We start from the raw sequence: 25000 nt of genomic DNA, 5'->3' as shown, positions 1-25000 counted from the left end.
AGAGAAGTAAAACAAAAGGTAAAGGAAGCAAAGAGGAGAGCAGATGTGAAGTGGGGTAAGAGTATGACAGAAAATTTTGAAAGTAATAAAAAGATGTTTTGGAAAGAAATTAAGAGAGGAAGAGGAGGCGAATCAGGTAGAGAAGAAAAAGTAAAAGGTGCAGATGGAGAGATGATAATGGAAGAGAAGGCAGTAAGGAAGATGGGCAGAATATTTTAGGGAGTTGCTAAATGTGAAGGAGGATAGGGAGGGAAAGATAGCTGCAGTGGGAAATGCGAAGAAAATGAGAGTGATGAGTGAGGAGAATGGAGGAGAAATAAGGAAGGATGAAGTGAAGGCAGTTGTTAAGATGATGAAAGCAGGTAAGGCACCTGGTCTGGATGGATGCCATGCAGAATGTCTGAAAAAGGGAGGTACAGTGATGGTGGACTGGCTGGTGAGGTTATTTAATGTTTGCTGGAGAGAGGGTAGAGTGCCGGAGGACTGGAGGAGTGCCTGTATAGTTCCTCTTTACAAGGGAAAAGGGGACAAGTGTGAATGTAGTAGTTTCAGAGGGATTAGCTTGTTAAGTGTAGTTGGGAAGGCGTATGGGAGGATCTTGATTGAGAGGATTAGGAGAGGAACAGAAGGAGTAATTGGTGAGGAGCAGTGGGTTTAGGACAGGTAGAGGTTGTGTAGATCAGATCTTTGTGGTAAGACAGATATGTGAGAAAGCTATAGGAGAGGGGAAGGATGTTTTTTGAGCTTTTATGGATCTGGAAAAGGCTTATGATAGGGTAGACAGAAAGGCACTGTGGGAGGTTATGCAGATATATGGGATAGGAGGAAAGCTGGGAGCTGTCAAGAGTTTTTATGAGAGTAGTAGAGCTTGTGTCAGGATTAGAAATGGAGAGAGTGAGTGATTCGAGGTAAAGGTGGGACTTAGTCAAGGATGCGTTATGTCGCCCTGGCTGTTCAACTTATACATGGATGGGGTGGTGCGAGAGGTAAATGTAAGGGTAGTGGGTCAGGGATTGGAGATGGTTAAAGAAAATGGAGAAAAGTGGGAGGTGAGCCAGCTGTTGTTTGCGGACGACACTGCCCTTGTGGCAGGATCGGAAGAGGGATTGACGAAGTTGGTGGCAGAGTTTGGGAGAGTATGTGATAGAAGAAAGCTAAAGATGAATGTGGGTAAAAGTAAGGTGATGAGATGTACAAGGGGTGAAAGTGGCAGTAGACTGGAAGTGAGCAATAAGGGAGAGTGACTGGAGGAAGTGGATATTTTTAGATACTTGGGTGCAAATGTGGCAGAAAAAGGTGGAGTGAAGGTGGAGGTAGAATGTAGATTGAGAGAAGCGAGTAAATGCCTTGGTGGATTAAAGAGTGCAATGAGGAATAGACATTTGGGAATGAATGCTAAGAGGAGACTATATGAAGGAGTGATTGTGCCAACAGCATTGTATGGGGCAGAAACATGGAACATAAGAGAAGAAGAGAGAAGGAGTTTGAATGTGTTTGAGATGAGGTGTCTGAGAAGTATGATGGGGGTTACTAGGCTAGATAGAGTGAGAAATGAGGAGGTGAGGAGGAGAACAGGGGTGGAAAGGGAGCTGGTTGATGAAAGAATATTAGGATGGTTTGGACACATGGAAAGAATGAGTGAAGAAAGACTAGTAAAAAAGGTATGGAAGGCAGATGTGGAGGGAGTGAACATGAGGGGACGTCCTAGGATGAGGTGGATGGATGGGGTGAAGGGGACTTTGGGGAAGAGGGGAATGTCTGTTGAGGAAGGACGGGAGAGGACAGAAGACAGGGGTGAATGGAGAATGGTTGTATATGGATGATGTTGTGATTGCATGAGGTGGAATGGGTGGGGGGATGGGGGGTGAGGTAGTATGTGTGAGCAAAATTTGACGCAGCCCGAAGGGATTTCTCCCCATCTCCTTTTATGCATGGGGGGACGGAGAGGGGGGGTCGCCGATTTAATGAAGCGGCCTTGCTGTGGATGTGCTGTGTCTTGCGACACTGCTTCTGACCCAGGGCAGTGGACAAGGTGCAGGGATGACCCGTCATCCAGGAGGTGCTAAGATGGGAGGGAGGGTGGAGGGGTGTGGAGTGTGTTCAGGGATGAAATGGGTGGGAGTGATTTATGCCTTTTCCTTTTTGGCTACCTCCCTTGTAAGGGGGAAAAAGCCTTGGTATATGTATGTATATATGTATATATATATGTATATATATATATATATATACACATATTATAAAAAAGCATGAATAGAAATTGATTATCTAAGTAATTTAGTCCTATTATAACTTTGGTCCAATTTTCTTTGCCTTCAAAAATATTTTTCGTATACATATATACGTCGCAAGTGAAGACAAGACTGAATGTTTGCTGGAGATGCGTGTATCTCACGCATCCATTCCATGCAGCTACCGAAGGAGAAGGGCAAACTTCAAACTTGATTTCCCATCACATGGTGTGTACCCGTCAGCTAAACCATCACTCAAAAGAATTCCCTATATAGATGGCGTGGAAAGCAGTTTTGTATGTTGTACGGACAACTGCCCGATAGCTGGAATCTATGTACCCGGTGCTGCTCATAGTAGCCGTTGCCCCGACGGAGCAGTGCTATCTGGGATATATGTATCTATGTATGTATGTATGCATATATATATACTGTATATATTTGTGTGTGCATATATCTCGACACTTTAAAGCGTACAAATAATGGTGTGTGCTCTGAGCTACCCGGCTGGCCTTATACAAAGGTTTTTACAAGGATATTAAAAAATAATAATAATAATAATAATAATAATAATAAATAATAATAATAATAATAATAATAATAAATAAAAAAAAATCCAGTTGTCGGAGTGATAACTGGGCAAAAAGACTTTCTTCGTCTGTGGTGGGTTTTGCTGCCTCCCCACTTTTTAACCCTATGGTTCATGGAAATTTGTTACGTATAGATAAAAGTGTCTAACGAGATCCTCAGAAAAATATTCAAATAAATTTTCACAGTAAATGGGTTAATTGTTGGAGGTTCCCCCAGCTGAATGAAATAGCCTAGAGCCCTGAGTGAGATTATTTTTATCTCTTTCGCAAGGAGAAGTTCCTCTCCCAGAATAAAATCACCTAGCAAGCCACAATAAAAAAAAAATGAAAATGTTAAGATGATCAAGGAATATTTCGCATGGTTGCTTCCATCATGTCATAATCAGGTTCTAACTTTTAGAGCAAGAAAAAGAGGCAACTAAATAGTTTTGCCAATAATTATATCTTAGCCAAAGTTTTCGTCATTAATACTTTTCCTTCTGACGGGAAGTTGCGTTGGCGGCAGAATTAGGGCTCCCGATCAGAACCTTTTTGTTAACAATCCCTAACTTGATTTTGTCATCCCTACAGGTATGTATTAGCCGCTGCAGCAGAGACGAAGCCATCGGGTCAGACAGAACATGATGACGCATGACCAGGTGGTAGGGGACGTACAGGTAAGTGAACTGGAAGCTTCTGTCTCCCCTTCTCACTTCTCATCATCCGCCTGGAAGGTCTTGGAAGACCTGTCAGTCTGCGTGAACCTCCCGCGAGCCGGCGCGGTCGACATACCGTCTGTCTTGTAGTACTTGTTGTAGGGAGAATCCTCTATTCCTAAGCGATTCATTGATGTCGTCACACCACCTTTTCCGTGGTCTTCCTGGTGGTCGTCTACTCCTGAGACACCAGTCCAGCCATCGATTTGGTGTTCTGTTATCTTCCATTCTCATGACATGTCCATACCATCGTAGCTGTGCTCTTTCCACAAAGACTAAGATGTTGTCGATATATAGTTACTTTCGGATGTCTTCGTTTCTTATTGTATCTCTTCTAGTAGCACATGTAATTAATATTTACAAGGTCATATAAACATAAAACAGTAAACAAGACTGGTAAGGTAATTAAAAATAGTCAAAAGATATATTTGTTTGTGTATCATAAAAGTGCATTTACTTCTTTATGCCTTTATCTGTAAAAGTTCAAATCTATGGTTGAATAGATGACAAGAGTATGCGACAGTTATGTAACTATTTAATTTTCTACTGGCAATCTGGAAGTTTTAACTTCCCTTCTATTTTTTGTGACCTATTACGGTGAAAACAACACAAAACATATGTAGTTAGAAGTCTTAAAGATTTCATGACAAAAGTCATAAAAAAACATGTTCTATATTTTGACGTTCGTAGGCACCATGATGGAACCGCCCTAGCACGTTAGGCAAGACAGGAATGAAGAAAATTCGGTGGAACAGCGAATGAGACCGCCTTTTTTTCAGTGAATTTTTGCCTCAGATGTTTTTGAACGCGGCCGTAGCTATTTAAGAACATAAGAACGGGGACTGACGATAGCTCCATTTTTATTGCTGTCAACAATGTCCATTACCATAAACCCCTGGGGGGAGAGGGGGTTCTGATGGGTAACGGAGTACTGAACATGTTTCCATTAACCCCTTCCGTTCTGTAGGGTGCTTGATTTTATGGCAATTGAATGGCGGTTTTATTCAGCTACTAGATTGTAAGCCACCCTACCGGACGGTATTTTAACCTAGCTCCTTCTAGGAGGCCTTTAAACGCCTTTGACCCTTGAATAATTTGAAATGCACATTCAAAAGTAAAGATATTAAGCATTAAGCTTTACTTTGACAATTTGATCTAACTTTTAGAAATTAAAGTATCACATGGCAACTCAGGTTGGACATTATGTCCACTAAACCGATGGACTCAATGTCCCCCGGCCTCCAATGACGCAAATCGCTTGTTTGCGAAAACGTCGTCATAACTCAAAATATCGAATTTTTCAGGAGAGGCATTTTAAAGTTTCAAAACGCTCTCAATATTATAAAAAGCCCTCAAACACCATAGGTGGAAAAATTTTTGGAGCATCAAATACGCCTCTAAAGTTTATAGAAGTTGAAACAATCATAATCTTTACTAAGTCTAAAATATTTGTTGGAACAAGTTGGAACATGTAAGGTTATGTCGTTGGGACATTTAGCACTCCCTAGCGGTCAATTTTTGAGCTACAGATATGACACTGTTACCAAAAAAATCCGTGTTTGAAGATGAATATTTCTGTATAGATAACTCAAAAATTCAGTTGAGTTATGACGACGTTTTCGCAAACAAGCGAAATGTCCTCCAAGGTCATGATGGCCGTAGCTGGGTTACTGGGTATGAACGGACTCCCAAAAAGGTACAATATGCCAGCCTAGGGCTATGTATATGGCTGTTCTAGAGTCACGGAGAGAAACAAAGATACTCTTTCGCATTTAATATTCATTTATGTAGAACCTCTTCGGCAGGAAAGGTCCTCAGCCTGGCGGCAACAAGTGCCACTTGTTCAAGCGTCACATATCCCCTTCGGTGATGAGGAGGTTATTGAACTAATCTGAACCGGATGCGATTGCATTAGCGAAAAAATGATTAATCAAGGGAAATTATGAATATTTCAGGAAACACCCCCCCCACACACACACTACTTTCTTTCGCCCTCTCCTTCCCATTTTTGTCTGTCAGCCTTCCTACATGTTTCATTTCCGTTCTTTGTATGCCACTCTTTATCCTCCTCTGCTTCTTCTGCCTGCTGGTCTTGTGTCTCTTTCTGTCCCCCTTTATGCTAGTTAGCCAGTCAGTCTATATACCTGCTTGTCTGATTTTGTCTGTGTTTCCACGTCTGTTTACTTTTCATTCCGACGTGTGTGTGTGTGTGTGTGTGTGTGTGTGCGCGTGTGTGAATGTGTTTGCTCATGTATATATGAATGCATATGTTTTCAAATGTATACATGTGAGTATAGATGTGTACACACGCGCACACACGTATAACGTATATATATATATATATATATATATATATATATATATATATGTATTTATATATATATAAATATGTATATATTATATATATATATCTCGGGCACAGGTTCTCACGTAAACAATTCTGGTTAAAGTCAACTACGCTAATAGCTTTGGCTATTTTGAGATCCAAGTTCTTCAGTTTGAAGAATACCTTTTAGTTTCAAAGGATTACAAAGGATTAAGGCGGAGCATACCGACAGGAGACCTTTTGATCCATATATAAGTCGGATGCGAAAAAAAAAATTCATATTGATAATAAAATAATAAATAAAAACTATAATAATGTAAATAACAAATAAAATACATAAATGCATAGGTATAGTTGAATAATAAACAAACAGGTAAATAGTAAATAATAATGAATTGACATATAACTAATAATAAATGCAAATCAGACAGGCAAAAGATAACAAAACAAAAACAAATAATATAAGATAAATTATAATCATTACAGCATCTTGCTTAGGTATTTATCTAAATGATTCTTAAAGCTTCGAACTGAACTACATTGCATTACCTGTGCAGGAAGTTTATTCCATTCATTAACTACACGGTTGGCAAAGTTGTTTCTACCCACTTCCAAATTGATTCTATTTCCGGACAGTTTGAGACCATTGTTTCTTGTCTGATTCTCATTCAATGTGAAAATTTGGTCACTTTTGATGTTGTCAATTCCCTTTAAAATCTTAAAGACATGTATCAAGTCACCTCTGAGTCTACGTTTTTTTTAGGGAAAACAGATTCATGTGTTTTAGTCGATTTTCGTATGATTTATTATTGATATTTGGGTAAGTTTTGTGGCTCGCTGTTGTACTTCTTTTGATCTGTCAATGTCTTATGAGATTCGGTGACCATACGGAAACAGCATATTCCAAATGTGAACAAACTAACGATATATATAGCTTGTTAATGAGAAATGGACTATTGAAGTCAAAATATCGTGCAATCAGCCCTAGAATCTTACTTGTTTTCTTAGAGGCTGAAATATACTGCTTAGATGATTTGAGATCGTTTCTGATAATTACGCCAAGATCCTTTTTATTATCAACTTTTGTTTACAAATTTCCAAACAACTTGTAATCGTACCTACTGTTATTTTTACCTTGCATTTACTTATTTTAGATTTCATTAGCCACTTTTCAGCTCATTGCTGTAGTTTATAAAAATCTTCTTGGTTTAAGTGATCATTTGCCATTCTGCACAGTTTTGCATCATCAGCAAATTTGGAAACAATAGATTCTATCCCGTGGTCTATATCATTTATTTATACTATGAATAGAAGTGGCCTAAGAACGGAACCATGAGGAACTCCACTCTTAACATTTTTCCATCCAGAAGTTTTCCATTTAAAACCACTCTCTGTTTTCGATCATTCAACCAATTACTAGCCCAACTTAATAGGCTACCACTTATTCCGTGTGAAGCTAATTTAGTAAGTAGTCTTTCGTGGGGGACGGTATCAAAAGCTTTTGCAAAGTCTAGATATATTAAATCTATATTGTTTCTTTTGTCATAATTCGAGATGACTGTGTTGTAGAATTCGAGTAAGTTAGTCACGTAAGAACGTTTCTGTCTGAAACCATGCTGGCTATCATTTATCAAACAGTTACTTTCTAAATGGTGTTGAATGGGATCTCTGATGATAGTTTCCATCATTTTTCCTACGATTGAAGTCAAACTTATAGGCCTGTAGTTATTTGGTTTCTTTTTGTCACCTTTTTTGAATATGGGAGTAACGTTAGCTAGCTTCCATTCTCTTGGGACATCTCCGGTATGAACAAAATAACTCATGATGTCAATCCCATGGATAAGGTGTACAGATAGGCGCTGATGAATGCCGAAAAAAATCATAATACTATGTAACAGTACAAAAAGCTGTTGACACTGACACCGAAAACTTAATTTTTTGGCCTCTTACAAAGACTTCTTAAGGGTGAAAAGAGTAGGCGAAGAATGATGCATAGTGGCTGACCGTCACACTGTATGAAGCGGGGTAATTTGGGAAGTAGGAGAGGTCACCGAAGGTCTCTAGGTGAGGTCACCGGAACTCCCTTGGTGAGGTCACCGGGGGAAGACAATGTCCCAGGAAGTCTCTAGGCGAGGTCACAAGGGAAGGCGATAACTCTGGGTGAGATCACTAGGCGAAGTAGGCGAGACTGAAAGAAGTCCCTGGGTGAGGTCACTAGGATAGATTGACAAGGTCATCATTCTCGTTCTCCGATATGGATGAAATGTACAGTAACCTAACGGCTTTGATTTTGAATGTACAAGATAAAATATTCCCCTCAAAACAATAGAGCCCAATACTAGTACTCCCAAATAAATGACGTATAGGCTGAAAATCGATATTGGAATAAAAAGAGGGCTTTACGCCAAAATAAAAAAACGGGAAAACACCTTAGATCTAAATATAACGCTGTACTCAGACTATGATCAGGTGCATAGCGAAATTAAGATTGCCAGGCAAGCGAGATCCAACCCAACAAAACAAAAAATAAGGAAAGGATGAGACCAGTTCAAATTGTAGATGTCATAATAGATTCGGAGGAAAAGTTGAACGAGGCGTTTAGCAAATATTTCCTCACGATATTTACAAAGGAGAGGATAGATATGGTACATGACTGCGACCCGATCTTCAGTGGGGATGAGTGAAGTTTAGGCTCCTAAACTTACACTCTCTGGAAAGACGCAGAGTGCGGGGTGATCTAATAGAAGTGTTCAAGTGGATCAAAGGCTATAACAAGGGTGATGCAAACAAGGTCATCATAATAAAACAACAGGGCAGGACTCGCAGTAATGGGTATAAACTGGACAATTTTAGATTTAAGAAGGAAATAGGCAAGAATTGATTTACTAATAGGGTGGTCGATGAATGGAATAAACTTAGTAACCATGTAGTAAGCGCTGAAACTATCAGTTGTTTTAAAAAACGATTAGACAACTTTATGGATGGGGATGACAGGTGGTGATGGATACGGAGCTGCCTAGTGTAGGCCTTATGGTCTTTTGCAGTCTCCTTAATTTCTTATGTTCTTATTTCTATGGTAGAAGTAGTCAAACAGATTGATAGACTTAAAACTACAAAATCCCGGGTCCAGACGAAAAATTTCCGAGGATGCTTAAAGAGCTGAAACCTGCGACCAGTTAAAGGAAATATTCAATGATTCGGTAGACGCTGGTTTTTGTGCCTATTGTTTGGGTTCAGGCAAACGTTTTTCCCGTTTCCAGAAAGGGAAATAAATCGTCTATGTACAACTACAGGCCAGTCTGACATAATTTATAGGTAAAATGTTTTAATCAATAATATCTGATAGAATTAGAGATCATATCGAGAGACATTTGATTTGTGACTCAAAATATGTCTTCAAGGCGCCAGGAAAAAAAAAAAAAAAAAAAAAAAAAAAAAAAAATATATATATATATATATATATATATTATATATATATATATATATATATGTATATATATATGTACATATATATATATATATATATATATATATATATATATATATATATATATATATTTACGGTGTTATTTACCTTTACTTTAGCAAAGCGTTTGGCAAGGTGTCCCACTAGAGACTACTAAATAAAGTCAAAGACCATGGCATAGGAAAAAAATAGTTTGAATGGATTAGAATATGGATACTTGACAGAAAACAGCAGGTAACCATAAACGGTGTAAAATCCAAATAGGGGAGATTTACTGGTGGAGTTCACCAGGGCTTGGTTTTAGGTCTCTTATTGTTCATTTTGCACATAAACGACTTGGACAATGGGATTATTAGTGATGTTAGTAAGTTCGCGGACGACACTAAAATAGGGCACCTAATTAGGCCTGGAGAAGACACCGAGATTATGCAGGAAGATCCTAACCATTTTTTCATATGATCGGTGAAATGACAAATGAACTTCACTATCTCAAAGTGCAGTGTGTTAAACGTAGGTTTACACAACCCAGAAAGCAGGCATAGTTTAGATAGCACATTTTTAGAGGAAAATGTCTTTATTACGCTAGAAAGAAAACAGTAATGATCTGATCCACCCATTAGGTTCACTTTATCACCTGGTCTTTGAATATGATGAGGTTAGATTCCTAGAATTGATGGAATTTTATTCATATTGACTTCACTTACCCTAGAAGTTATTTCATCAAAACCTACTACATCTATAATCCATTTATTACCATTTGTATTAGTTAGTGGCACATTATATCTTTTAATTTCAATATTCTATGTGCGATTTCCTAATTTAGTTAAGGTTATGCACATTTCCAAACCTTTAATACTTAATCTAGGAGTTGTGGGAAGAATTATCATTGTCAAATTGCTTCCTGGATAAAAAAAAAAGAAAAATGATAGGAAATTCTGGGATCCACTTTTAATGTTACTTATAGTTAGCATTATATCTTTCCTGTCTAAAAAATTAGTAAAAGCCTTGAGAGTTTGAGACTTTTTAGGAAAAACTAAATGTAGAAACGGATGGTGCCTCTTACCATATATATCCCAACTATTTACTTTAACGTTAGAAGATTTTTTTTACTACAGTACCTGCTGAAGTGTGTCAGCTCTAAACATAGAAAACAAGCGCCTAAATTTCTGAAATGTTCCACTTTTGCATAATATTTGTTTTAAATCTGTACATCGATGTCATGTGTATTACTGTTATTAAATCAACAACCCTTAGTATAAGTTCTATGTCCTGAATTATAGTTAAAAGTGCTACAACGGTTGCGACTTTGGCCAAAAACATTCATTACAGTGTTGCTGTTGAAATGACCATGAATTTATTTCTGACTCATTTCTTGGGTTTGTGCTAGTATTAAGACAACAGGGCAGAACTCGCAGTAATGGATTTAAGTTGGACAAATTTAGATTTCAAAAGGAAATAGGAAAGAATTGGTTTACTAATAAGGTGGTAAACGAATGGAATAGACCTAGTAACCATGTAGTGAGCGCTGAAACTATCAGTTGTTGTAAGAAACGGTTAGACAGCTTTATGGGTGAGGATGACAGATGTAATGGACATGGAACTGCCTAATGTAAGCCTTATGGTCTCTTGCTGTCTTCTTCATTCTTATGTTCATATGTAGTGTGCGGAGTGATCTAATAGAGATACAAACCGGTCACTGGTGATGCAGTCAAGGTCATCATATTAAGACAGCAGAGCAAAACTCGCAGCAATGAATTTAAATTGGACAATTTTAAATTTAAGAAGGGGACAGGAAAGAACTGGTTTACCAAAAGAGTGATTAACGAATGAAATAGACTTACTAACCATTTAGTAAGCACTGAAACAATCGGTTGTTTTAAGAGGTTAGATATTGTTATGGGTAGGGGTGATAGTTGGCAATGGACATGGAACTGCCTGGTGTAGGCCTTATAATTTCTTCCAGTCTCCTTCATTCTCATGTTAAGAAAACAATAAATTACCCGCAGAATAATGAAAGATTGTAATATTACCCAATTAATTACCATTTTCTAATGTTTCAATATTTACAATATCACATAAAGTACTCTTAACAGTTCACTTATAATATTGACCAGCCAGTAGCAATTAGCCCACAGCTCTGAGTACACCCTAAAGACATACCAGGAAGTGGCCTTGTATGCTACGACGCATGCCCTAAGGTTTGTAACATTCAAACACGCGCGCACGTCGCAAAGCACCTAGGGCTGCGAACAGTAATAACTCTTAGTACACAAAATCAAGGTTTATAGAAAATTGCAATGGTAAACCATTGCTACAATCACCAAGTCCTATGCCTTACAAAATTCAATACATACCTTTACATGAAACAAGGAACAGCAGGGAATCGATATTGGCTACATTTACATGCTCGCTGGTAAAACACACACACACACACACACACACCCATCTCCAAGGGATACCAGCTTTGATAATCTATTTAGGCCAGGACAGGTGGCTGCTCTTGGGTCGGAGTGGCGAATCGGCGGGTTAATTGATTTGATTCTGCAGGTCAGGCACGGCCTGAGTCAAACAATTACCACCTGGTCCGACACAGCACGGTCCAAGGTTGTCATCCCCCTAATGTCAAAGATGGGTGCCTATACTCTCCCATTACTCCCTGGACGATTAAATTAATATGTATATTCAAATCCTTGTCTCCACTTGTTGGGCTAAGTGGTGAGTAGAAGGGCGAATCGCAGGTTTACAGGCGTACGTTCATGGTAACTATACTGGACAGATATGGTGGGGACGGGCTTGCAAACTGTCCCCATCGATTTCACCAACCTCGTTGTGTGTGTAGCCATTGAGCCAGGCCTGGGTTGAATCTCCCGCGGGCTCCCCGTGTGGACGCGTTGAAAATTCTTTTCCTCTCTCAGGACGCGACCAACTACCCTTTTGTTATCGGTGGAGCTAAAGAAGCTTAGATTAGATATAGTGGCTCTCTCAGAGGTCGGAAGACCAGGCAGCTGCGAGATGAGTAGTGAGGGTTGCATCTACTTCTGGTCTGGCCGAACCAATGGGACCCATATCTAGCTGACTACTGCACGCCATTGTAACAGTTACTCCGGTTGATGAGCGTGTGATGCTGGTGAGACTGAAGCGTACCTTGGGATTCATCTCTTTTATTTCAGTATATGCTCCTACTGAGGCATATAATCTTGAAGACAAGGGGAGGTTCTCTGCCTAGCTTGAATCTATTATTGACTAGTGCCCGCCATGAGACACACTTATTGTTCTGGGCGACTTTTTAATGCGGCTACTTGCGCCCACAGAACTGGCAATTAAGTCTGTGTTGGCTCCCACGGTTCTGGAACCAGGAACCAGGAACACCAACAGTTCTCAACTTCAGAGCTTTTCAAAGTCGAAAATACTGAGGATTGAGGGTTCTTGGTTCCATTGATAATATCCACACCGAAGGACATTGTGTAATAATGCCAGAGGAGTGGCCAAGGAAATCGATCTCACACTTGTTAGGACTCGTTGGGCGATCCTACAAAACTACAGGGTTTCTCGAAATGCTAAATTCTTTGGGATCGATCATAGACCTGTGGTCGCAACACTCAAAGAATCAAAGAAAATCCCGAGATGTAACCCACCTGGGTTTCATCTAGAGAAACTCAGGGATAATCCCTGAGCCCAGGAGTATAATTGGCGGAGTATCAGCGTGCCACGGGCAGATACTGGTTCCACAAGAAGACCTAGGGGTTTTGGAAGACCAAAAAACGGTGGGGCAAATCAAATGCCCGAATTTTGAAAGGCGCGCAAAACGGCTGTGGTGGTGATGGCAAGATGTGTGTGGTCTCGTTGTGACCACCAAACCCCGCCGTTTTCAGTAGCAGCCATGCCTTGGTCGGGTGAACATCGCGGCTTTACAGTACGCACGCATCTCGAAAATGGCCGTTCTGTTGTCGCCACCCAGCGCGCCTTCCGCCTGCACTTCAACATTCCACGTCATGGTCCCATCCCTGAGGGCAAGGCAATCAGGCGTTGGGTTGAAGCATTGGAAGATACTGGTTCCACAAGAAGACCTAGGGGTAGTGGAAGACCAAAAACGGTAAGAACACCGGAAAATGTGGCCTTAGTTAAAGCAGCTGTCGAACAGTCACCAAGACGCTCTGCCCGGAAGCATTCACTTGCATTGGCCATGTCTAACCGATCTTTAAGGCGGATATTGCGTTACGATTTATCGTTCCATCCATACAAAATAATGATTGTTCAAGAATTGAAGCCCACTGACTTTGAAAATCGCAGGAATTGCTGCCAGGAAATGTTGAACCGCATCCCCGAACCGTCAACTTTTTTCAGCAGTGACGAGGCCCACTTCCACCTTTCTGGAAGCGTGAATAAGCAAAATTGTCGCTATTGGGCTGAAGACAACCCAAGAGAACTTCACCAGAGACCGCTCCATTCCCCTAAAGTTACTGTTTGGTGTGCAGTTTCCAAATTTGGGGTAATTGGGCCTTATTTCTTTGAGGAGGATGGAAGATCTGTCACCGTCAACTCTCAACGTTATCTTGCGATGTTGGAAGACTTTTTTTGAACCGAAATTGGAAGAATTAAGTGAGGAAACAAATCTGGGAGACATCTGGTTCCAACAAGATGGAGCAACAGCCCACACTGCTCAAGTTGCAATGGTCAAATTGCGACAGATGTTCCCGGCACGCCTCGTCTCTCGGACGGGTGATATCGAGTGGCCCCCACGCTCCCCTGATCTGAGCATTTGCGACTTCTTCCTGTGGGGATATCTGAAGGAGAAAGTGTTCAGAAGTCGGCCACACAATTTGGAAGAATTGAAGATGCGAATTTGGGTGGAAATCACTGCAATACCCCCTTGAGATGTGCCGAAAAGCAACCGAAAACTTCAGACATGGCCTTCAACAGTGCATCGCTACAGATGGCCACCATCTTCCTGATGCCATCCTCAAAAAGTGATCACACAAACGGCATTGTATACTGATTCGAATAAAACAACAAATAGTTCTGTAAGTATTGTTTTACTTTTCCTAATAGTCTTTCAATACTCGGGCATTTGATTTGCCCCACCCTGTATATCTACTGCCTGAACTATAACTTACAGGAATCCATAGAAATAGCAATCTCTAATCAGTTTGAAGTAGACCATTAAGGACTGTAGGATAAAGCTGAGGAGAGCGGTGGAGAGCGCCCAAGGTCGAGAAATGGTGTGGTGTCGCAGTAGACACTATAGAGTACAGAGTTGGGCCAGGCTGAAATGGTTGGGGACCTGAACCAATATATATATATATATATATATATATATATATATATATATATGTATATGCGGAAAAACCACCAAGGAAAAAGAAAAACTGATGACCAAGCGCTTTCGTTTATTCAGACATCCTCAGGGTACATAGAAAAGAAAAAGTACACAAGAATATATACAAAGAGTATGAGGTCAGGGAGGGAACCAGGAAAGGTTGTGAGGCTCTAATGTCAACCTGACACGTTCGCGGCAGCGGACGTTTGGGCTACTACTTTTTTCACAATAAAATTGTCTAATTTATACATACCATGACTTAAATTTAAGTTATTGACAAATGTATCTTTGATCAGACTGGATTCTATTATATTTCTCGTCAAATATGACTTATCTTTAACAATTTCTTTAGCACCCTCCCAATTTATACAATGATTAAAATCCCTTAAAAATCCCAAATCATTGTATAAATTGGGAGGGTGCTAAAGAAATTGTTAAAGATAAGTCAAATTTGACGAGAAATATAATAGAATCCAGTCTGATCAAAGATACATTTGTCAATAACTTAAATTTAAGCCATGGTATGTATAAATTAGACAATTTTATTGTGAAAAAAGTAGTAGCCCAAACGTCCGCTGCCGCGAACGTGTCAGGTTGACATTAGAGCCTCACAACCTTTCCTGGTTCCCTCCCTGACCTCATACTCTTTGTATATATTCTTGTGTACTTTTTCTTTTCTATGTACCCTGAGGATGTCTGAATAGACGAAAGCGCTTGGTCATCAGTTTTTCTTTTTCCTTGGTGGTTTTTCCGCATATTTAGAATCACGAGTTTATGTGATTTCTCATGCATATATATGTATATATATGTATATATATATATATATATATAATGTATATATATATATATGTGTGTGTGTGTGCGTGTATGTATTATATTTATATAAATATATATATATACACATATATATATATATATATATATATGTGTGTGTGTGTATGTATATATATGTATGTATGTATATATATGAATACATACATACACACACACACACACACACACACACACACACATATATATATATATATATATATATATATATATCAAATCAAATCAGCCATCCTGAGTCCAGTGCTGAACAAAGGCCTCCTTCTTAGCATGCTATGATTCACACGACCGTGCCAACCTCTGCCACGTCGCTCCTGTAAAGTTCTCAATCTCGTCTCTCCACCTTCTGTCTGGTCTCCCTCTTCCACGCTTCCTATCTCGCGGCATCCACTCAGTAACACACTTATTCCATCGCTCATCAGTCATTTGCACAAACTTACCTGCCCAATTCCACTTTCTTTTACCGCCACCACAATATCTTTCACTGTAGTCTGCTCTCTCACCCAACTTGCTCTCTCTCGGTCATTCAGTGTTATTCCCATCATTGATCTCTCCATTCTTTTCTGTGCCGTCCTTAGCTTTGTTTCCATCAATTTCGTCTGTTTCCAAGTCACACACCCGTAGATTAGTGCTGGCAGAATGCATTGATTGTAAACTTTACGTTTCAAACATAAAGATAGAGAGACTCTCATGATTTTATTATACTTACCAAACACTTTCCAACCAATTGCAATGCGAATTTTTTTTTATCATGATCTTTCGTCACTTTCACCATCTGGCCTAAATAATTATGCTCTTCAACTTCATGGCTCTCACCATCGATTATAATCTCTTTACTTTGAACTTTCGCATTGAAAATTACTTTGGTTTTACTCTTATTCATTTTTAAATCTACTTTGAAGCTTTCTTTGTTCAGATCAATCAGCATATCTTGCAAGTCTTCTGCTCTTTCTGAAATAAGAATAATGTCATCTGCAAATCTTAGGTGGTTCAAATATTCGCCATTAATCTTTAAACCTTTCTTTTCCCAATTCAACCCTCTGAAAATATATTCCAAACAAGCTGTCAATGATTTGGGTGAAATGGTATCGCGTTGCCGTACTCCTTTCTTGATCTTGATCTTTTCTGTATCTTTATGTAGTTGAATTATAGCGGTACCTTTTGCATAAATCTTTTCAACCCTTGCGATATTTCGTTTGTATCCTGCTTGCGTAGCGAGTTTAGTAATGCTATTTGTTCCACCGAGTCAGAGGCTCTTTCGTAATCTACAAAAGCTAAAGAAAGAGGTATATTAAATTCTGTCGTTTTCTCAGTTAGTTGGTTCATCGCCTGCAAATGGTCTGGACTTGAATAGTCGCTTCTAAAGCCTGCCTGTTCTCTCGGTTGGTTTCCATCTAAAACTTGACTTAGTCTATTTGTAAGGATCTTGGAGAATACTTTATATACATTTGATAGCAAGCTAATCGGTCAATAGTTACTAAGGTCCTTCTGGTCTCCTTTTTTTATGAAGCAAAATCAGTATAGCATTGCACCACGATTCAGGAACGCTTTCTTGACGTAAGCACTGGGTGTACAACTGAGCTAACTTAATATGAATTTCTTGCCCTGCGTTTTTCAAGAGATCTATCGATATAGTATCTTCCCCAGGTGCTTTTCCTCGTTTCATGTTTTTTTTTAGATCAAATTCTACTTCTTCCTTTGTAATCTCTGGTAGATTACTAACGTCTACAGATAAACTTACTGACTCAACTACGGTTTTCAACGTACAAAGCTCTTGATAAAATTCTTCTACTCTTTTTACCATTCTGTCTCTGCATTTAATGATTTCTCCATTTCTGGCTTTCAAACATATTATTTGCTGTCTTCCTAAAGCATGTCTGCGCTCGTTTCCTTTGATAATTTTGCTTTTCCGAATAGTTTCCTCTATTTCATCCATGTTTCTCTTTCTTTTCTTTGATCTTTGCCTTTTGCTGATAAGCTTGTTTATTTCTACTCTTTCTATTTCGTCTCTCCTGCTTTTAATCTGCATGGTATTTGTTTTCTCTAATACTTTTTGTACTTACTGCTTTCTCTGCCGATTCCCTAATGATATTCACTAAATTCAAATTCATATCCTTGACGGTGTCCTCGTTAGTTCTTAGAGCTTCGAATCTATTTTTAATTTCCAACTGAATTTTCTTATTATTATCCTTAACATTTGCAAGGCTGATTTTCTTTCTTAAAACTAGTTTATTTCTCTCGGCTCTGAAATTGAATTTAGCCGTGCAACCTACCATTCTATGGTCACTACCTATGTTGACTATATTTACCACCGAGAGTTGACACCTTGACGTGGTGGATAGGCTTGAGAATCTTAATGATTACAAAATCTATGTCGATAGAGAGGAAATCTCTGCAGGGTCACCCATATCGAACAGGTTCTTTTTAAAGTAAGATCAGACAAAGAGCAGGTCATACAGTCGCAGGACCCACTGCTAACTCATACGTCCCTGATGGCGAACGAGGAAATTCCTCATAGATATATGGGGTACCGTCATAATGACGGCGTGGACCATGGGCACCCTATAGATATATAGGGCATCACCGAATATGATAAGGTGACACCAGAGAAATATCTCGCCAGAAACCAGTTGGCAGGGAGGTGATATTACTGCCAAAACCCCTTCATAGCAACTATGAATAGCACAACCAAAAGAAAACCGGGCGTTCCTGTTGGATCATCGTCTCCTAAAGGTCCAACCGCATTGCCTCGTATGCTTACGAACAGTGTGCCACCGAATGCGAGTAAACAAAGTCCGAGCAGATCCAAGTCTTGGGTATTAATCAGTATGAAGAAAATGAAGATCTATATTTACAATGTAAGAACTCTCTCAGAAGACCACAGACTGTAGAGATTAACGAAAGAACTAGACAACATCGAGTGGGACATCGTAGTTCTGAGCGAAGCCCGAAGAGCGGAAGAAAAGCTAATACAATTACAAGATGGTCACCACCTGTTCTACTATAGAGGTAAGGACAGAGAAAGACCCAGTGGAGTAGGATTCTTCATAAACCGAGAATTTGCTGGTAACGTAGTCAAGTTCAATAGTTTATCAGACAGGGTAGCTTGGATTGTGATTAGACTGTGTAAAAATACACTCTAAAAATAGTTCAGTTTTATGCACCAGCTTCACAGAGATCAGACAATGAAATTAAGTCCTGTGATGATTGAAGTCAGGTAATGGATCAAGAAAAAAGTAAGTACACGCTGGTAATAGGCGACTTTAATGCTAAAGTGGGGAAGAAGATGGAATTTGAGTCGTGCATTGGGAAGTTTGAAGTAGGTGAAATGAATGACAAAGGCGAGATGTTAGGCAATTTTGCAGAAAACTACAACATGAGGATAATGAACACTTTCTTCCAAAAGCGTGAAGGTCGCAAATGGACATGGAGAAGTCCAAATGGACACAACAAAGAACGAAGTAGACTTCATATTAGGAGACGAGAGAGAGAGCGTTAGCAATGTTACGGTGATAAAGTCAACATAGGTAGTGATCATAAAATGGTAGGTTGCACAGCTAAATTGAATTTCAGAGCCGAGAGAAATAAACTAGTTTTAAAAGATTCGAAGCTCTAAGAACTAACAAGGACACCGTCGAGGATATGAATTTGAATTTAGTGAATACCATTAAGGAATCGGTAGAGAAAACAGGAAGTAAAAGTATTAGAGAATCCGGGAACGACAGTCGGAATTATTTGACCGACATCACCGTTACTGATGATTCTATTCAGGTATGACAACGACGATAAGTCCATCAAAGAAACGTACCAGCCTAACCACTAGCTACAAGTTGCCCTGGTTCTCTGTAAAAATAAGTACGGACAGCAGTTAACAGTCGACTTAGTTCCTCGGGAAGTAGATCAACTTCCAGGTTAAAGAATTTAATAGGGTCGATAGCACAGTTGGTAAGGCGATGGCGTCGTGATTTCACGAGCCCGGTTCGAATCCGGGGACGACAATCTGAATTGTTTAATCGAAATCACCGTCATTGGTGATTCTATTCATATATAGATAGATATTGGGAGAGATCACTTAGAAGGTGACCGTTACTGTGGCCAAGAACTGGGAGAGGGTATATGTGGACACTGTGAAAGGTAACACATTAATACTGAGAGAGGGTACAAGTGAACATTGGAAGAGGATTGCAGGTGACCATTACTATGGCATGAGTATCCGTCGCGGCCGAAGTGTCTGCACTTGACGGAGCTAGTTTGTGTAGTTGTTGGGGCGTCTGGTTTGGCGGTTTCTGAAGGGTTTGAGGCTGGGAAGGATGGTAGGGGCTTCCTGCTGGGTGTTCATTGTGGACTGGCTGTGGTTGATGTGAAGGGCTTCAAGGAGGGCGAGGCGACGCTTGTCACTCTGTCTATGATTTTGGTATTTTTCTCTAAAATGGATGTGATGATTTGGGTATTTTGGGTCTCCTGGAGGTGCCGTTTACGGCCTTCACGAGTTGGTACGTCAGACGTCTGGAAAGGCGAGTTGTGGTGAGTCTGATGTAGGCGTACAGTCCCCAAATGGACACTGGAACTGGAACACCAGACTTACACACACGATATCGGTATGGTGAGGGGAGTTGTTATTCTTCGTGAGGTCCTTGGTTCTCAAAAACATTCCTGTCGTGCGCACCATTATATGTGTGTATGTATGTATGTACGTATGTATGTATATATGAATGTATGTATGCACGTATGTATGTATGTATGCAATGTATGTATGTACGTATGAATGTATGTATGTATGTAGGCACGTATGTATGTATGTATGTATGTATGCATGTATGTATGTATATATGTATTTATGAATGTATGTATTTATGTATGTATGTATGCATGTATGTATGCATGCATATATATATGCATATAATGTACTTTACATTATGTATTTGCACACGTGTTTGTTTACGTCTATATATATATATATGTGCGTTTCACTTTGTGTGCATGTGTATATATAAATAAAATAACAGTAGAATAAGAAAATATCATGAAATACAGTGCTTACTGTCTCTAAATTTATTGGTTTGTTTTTTCTTCTCAGATGGCAGTTTTGATAACAATCAAAGATCGAGGTATAATGTTTAATTATTTTGAAAACTATCATAATTAACGAATACTATATTGTCTGTTTCGTTATGAAAGGAAAGGGGACGTATTATACTCGTATCTTGAGAGAGAAAATGTCATTTTACATAAAAGAGTGTATTCTACATACAAGTGTGATGTTTTAAGTGTTTGTGTGCTTATGCTAGTATACGTATATGGAACAAATATTGACCGTCTTCCTAGATGTGAAATCTTAACTTTAAGTAGATTCCTTAAGCTTTTGGTCTTCATATAGTAATCTTAAATAATCTATAATAGGAATTTTGAATTTAATACTTTTGGAATATTATTCAACTTCTGTCATAACTTTTTCGTTACGTAAACAATCTAAAAGGTATTTTCATTTTAAGGAAAGAATAACGTATCAACATCTCTCAAAGGAGGACGCATGACATTTTAGACAAAAGAGAATTTTTGTAAATACACTTTTAATTTTCCTTCATGAAATTCAGACACCTTTGATGTGGAATTAGTACGGATATGAACATCGTTTTATACGCGTATCCCTTGACAAAAACTACAGTTTGCATCCCTTCCCATTGGACGTGAAGCTTCAATAAATTTCCTCTCAACAAAATTGTTTCCTTGATTATATCAAAGATAAACCCCTACCATTTCCAAAGATCCCTTTGCACATTTGTGAAAAAAATCTTGTGCCATAGAACTTTGACATTTCCTGTCTGATGTCCGTGGAATGATGAGTATATGTGATTACGTTTTCATTACTCTACAAAATTCCTCCATGTATTCAAACAACGATGTTATTCGTACGGCTTATAGATAATTTCTGTTCTTTAAAAAAATCTGTGCCAACTTATGATCGATACAGACCATAGAGGTTCGAAGTAAGAGCAGATGGACTAGGGGTATAAGTTAGAGTGAATACTTGCAATATGCAAAAGAATGATTGGTCGCGATATGGGTCGATTTTGTCCCATTGTTGTCGTGAATGCCGAGTTGATGAGACGAAGACTTTCACAAACCCAGATATTGACTTCGTTGAGATGGAGTTCAGTACAAGAGCTATTGGCACGCAAATGTATATACCGGTATATGTATATATATATATATATATATATATATATATATATATATATATATATATACATATATATACACATATCAACCCTTTCGATGTCCACGGTCCACATGCGAACACACGCGCAAATATATATATATATATATACAGTATATATGTATATATATACATATATATATATATATATAGATATATATATATATATATATATACAATTTAAACCCACTATCGGAGAAAAAATATCGGAAGTACAGGAAAACTGTATATTTCGACTACTATCTGTAGTCCTCTTCAGCTGAAGAGGGCTACAGACAGTAGTCGAAATATACAGTTTTCCTGTGCTTTCGATATTATTTCTCCGATAGTGGGTTTATGGTGAACATTTACAAATGTGTTATAACATACCAGTTTCCAATGTGTATACCAGTAAACCTTTCCTCCCTTGTGTCAAGGGTGGCCAAGTCAATGCATGCCTCTTGGGAGAAATATATATATATATATATATATATATATATATATATATATATATATATATATATATATGTATATATATATATATATTACAAAGGATTACAAAGGCGGAGCATGCCGACAGGAGACCTTTTGATCCATATCTAGGTCGGATGCAAAAAAAAAAAAAAATCATATTAATAATAAATTAAAACTATAATAATGTAAATAACAAATAAAATACATAAATAAATGAATAGGTATAGTTCAATAACAAACAAACAGGTAAATAGTAAATGATAATAAATTGACATAACTAATAATAAATGAAAATCAGACAAATTATAACAAAACAAAAACAAATAATATAACATAAATTATAATCATTACAGCATCTTACTTAGGTATTTATCTAAATGATTCTTAAAGCTTCGAACTGAACTACATTGCACTACCTGTGCAGGAAGTTTATTCCATTCATTAACTACACGGTTGGCAAAGTTGTTTCTACCTACTTCCAAATTGAATCTATTTCCGGACAGTTTGAGACCATTGTTTCTTGTCTGATTCTCATTCAATGTGAAAATTTGGTCACTTTTGATGTTGTCAATTCCCTTTAAAATCTTAAAGACCTGTATCAAGTCACCTCTGAGTCTACGCTTTTTTAGGGAAAACAGATTCATGTGGTTAAGTCGATTTTCGTATGATTTATTTTTGATATTTGGAATCAGTTTTGTGGCTTGCCGTTGTACTTTTTCCAGTCTGTCAATGTCTTTAATGAGATTCGGTGACCATACGGAAACAGCATATTCCAAATGTGGACGAACTAACGATTTATATAGCTTGTTAATGAGTGATGAACTTTTGAAATCAAAAGATCGCGCAATCAATCCCAGAATCTTATTTGCTTTCTCAGAGGCTGAAATACTCTGCTTGGATGATTTGAGGTCGTTACTGATAATTACGCCGAGATCTTTTTCACTATCCACTTTTGTTAACGAATTTCCAAATAACTTGTAATCGTACTTACTGTTATTTTTACCTATGTGCATTACCTTGCATTTACTTGTGTTAAATTTCATTAGCCACTTTTCAGACCATTGCTGTAATTGATCTAAATCTTCTTGAATATCTAATTGGTTTGAGTGATCATTTGCCACTCCGCACAGTTTTGTATCATCAGCACATTTGGAAACAGTAGATTTTAGTCCATGGTCTATATCATTTATATATACTATGAATAGAAGTGGCCCAAGAACGGAACCCTGAGGAACTCCACTTGCAACACTTTTCCATCCAGAAGTTTTTCCATTTAAAACAACTCTCTGTTTTCGACCATTCAACCAATTACTAGTCCAACCTAATAGGCTACCACTTATTCCATGCAAAGCTAATTTAGTAAGAAAAGGAAAGTTGAAATATGCTTGAGAATACAGAGACGACATACTCATCCCCAACAATATGATTTCGAAAAGAGGCGTTATCCTAGTTGTAAAGAAGTATGAAAACAGCGAAGGCAAACGATAGGAAAAGTTAAATTGTGGCTTATCCTTCAACCGTGAATGGTGATTTATCTACAAATACAAAATAATTCTTTGTGACAACCACACTGGACACCTACAAGTATGATGGGGACGAACTTGCAACATGCAACTGTTGAAATCACCAAACCCGTCGTGCGGGGGTACCGGAGTGTTGCAAACGAAGCAGAAACATGTCGAGCTAGGCCCCAAGCGAGCCTCCGGTGGGCTATCCATGTGGATACCTTGAACATTCTTCCTCTCTCCTAGTATAACCGACTACCATTTTTATCGGCGGAACTCTAAGAAGTTTAGGTTGGATATAATGATTCTCTCAACGGTGAGACTAACAGGCAGTGGCGAGATCAGTAGTGAAGATTACAATTGCTTCTGGTCGGGCTGGAATCGATGGGGTCCGCTTAACTGGGGTGACCTGTAAGCATATCTAGTATGATGTAGGTGAGGCCGGAACACACCATGGTATTTATTCATCTTAGTGCAGCGTATACTCTTACTGATACATATAACCTTGAAGAAAAAGAGATGTTGTACGCCAACCTTGAGTTTATAGTTGATCAGTATCCGCGAGACCCATTTATAATCTTGGATGACTTTAATGCAATTACTGGGACCAACAGAGCTGACTATGAAGTATGTATTGGCCCCCATGACTCTAAAACCAGGAGCAGTGGTAGTTCTCTCCTTCTGAACCCGACAAGATTGAGGATTGCTAGGTCCTGGTTCAAAAGACGAGAGCCGCACCGATAGATAAGTATAGCAATGCCGGAGGAAATGAAGGGGATGGGAGACCAGTTGGATTGCAACAACTACCGCGTCGCGGCTTTACACTACTCAACGTGCCAGGTAAGGTGCTTGCTCACCTGTTACTGACACAGATTTGTTCACATCTGCTAAAGTTTCAGAGACCTGAGAGGTCTAAGTTCACATCAACTGGAGGTGGGACCATACACGCGTGTTACATGCGGCACTGTCTGCTCACTGGCAATCCTTTATCATTACCTCTGACTGTAAAAAGGGTCTCTTTGTCCCTATATGGATGGGGAAAGGAGACCGGCAGGACTGCAATAGATAGGCTACCACGTCGCGGCACTACACTGCTTAGTGTGCCAGGTAATGTGCTTGGCTCCTCTGTTGCTGACATGAATTCGTTCATATCTGCTAATTTCAGAGGACTGAGGGGGATTTGGTTTCACGCCAGGTAAGTCAACAACTGACTGGATCCCAACGCTTTCTATTCTTATAGGGTATCGACGTGAGTTTCAACAGTGTTTTCTTGTAACTTATGTTGATGTCAAGAAGGCAGTAGATTTGGTGCATCGTGGAGTGTTCTAAATTCATGTGCGGATCAGTGGGATTCGTGCAAGGATTACTGGCTTATACT

At 38.9% G+C, this 25000-nt stretch overlaps 1 protein-coding gene across 1 annotated transcript in view; it reads left to right on the top strand.

The window, feature by feature from the left end:
- LOC143041180 (uncharacterized) overlaps positions 1 to 25000 on the top strand; it is a 762242-nt gene that overhangs the window by 117778 nt on the left and 619464 nt on the right. The window lies entirely within an intron of this gene.

This window comes from Oratosquilla oratoria, chromosome 30 (assembly GCF_046742065.1).
Source record: "Oratosquilla oratoria isolate Oo_2021 chromosome 30, ASM4674206v1, whole genome shotgun sequence".
Taxonomy (NCBI): domain Eukaryota; kingdom Metazoa; phylum Arthropoda; class Malacostraca; order Stomatopoda; family Squillidae; genus Oratosquilla; species Oratosquilla oratoria.
This window is presented reverse-complemented; position numbering and strand designations above follow the sequence as displayed.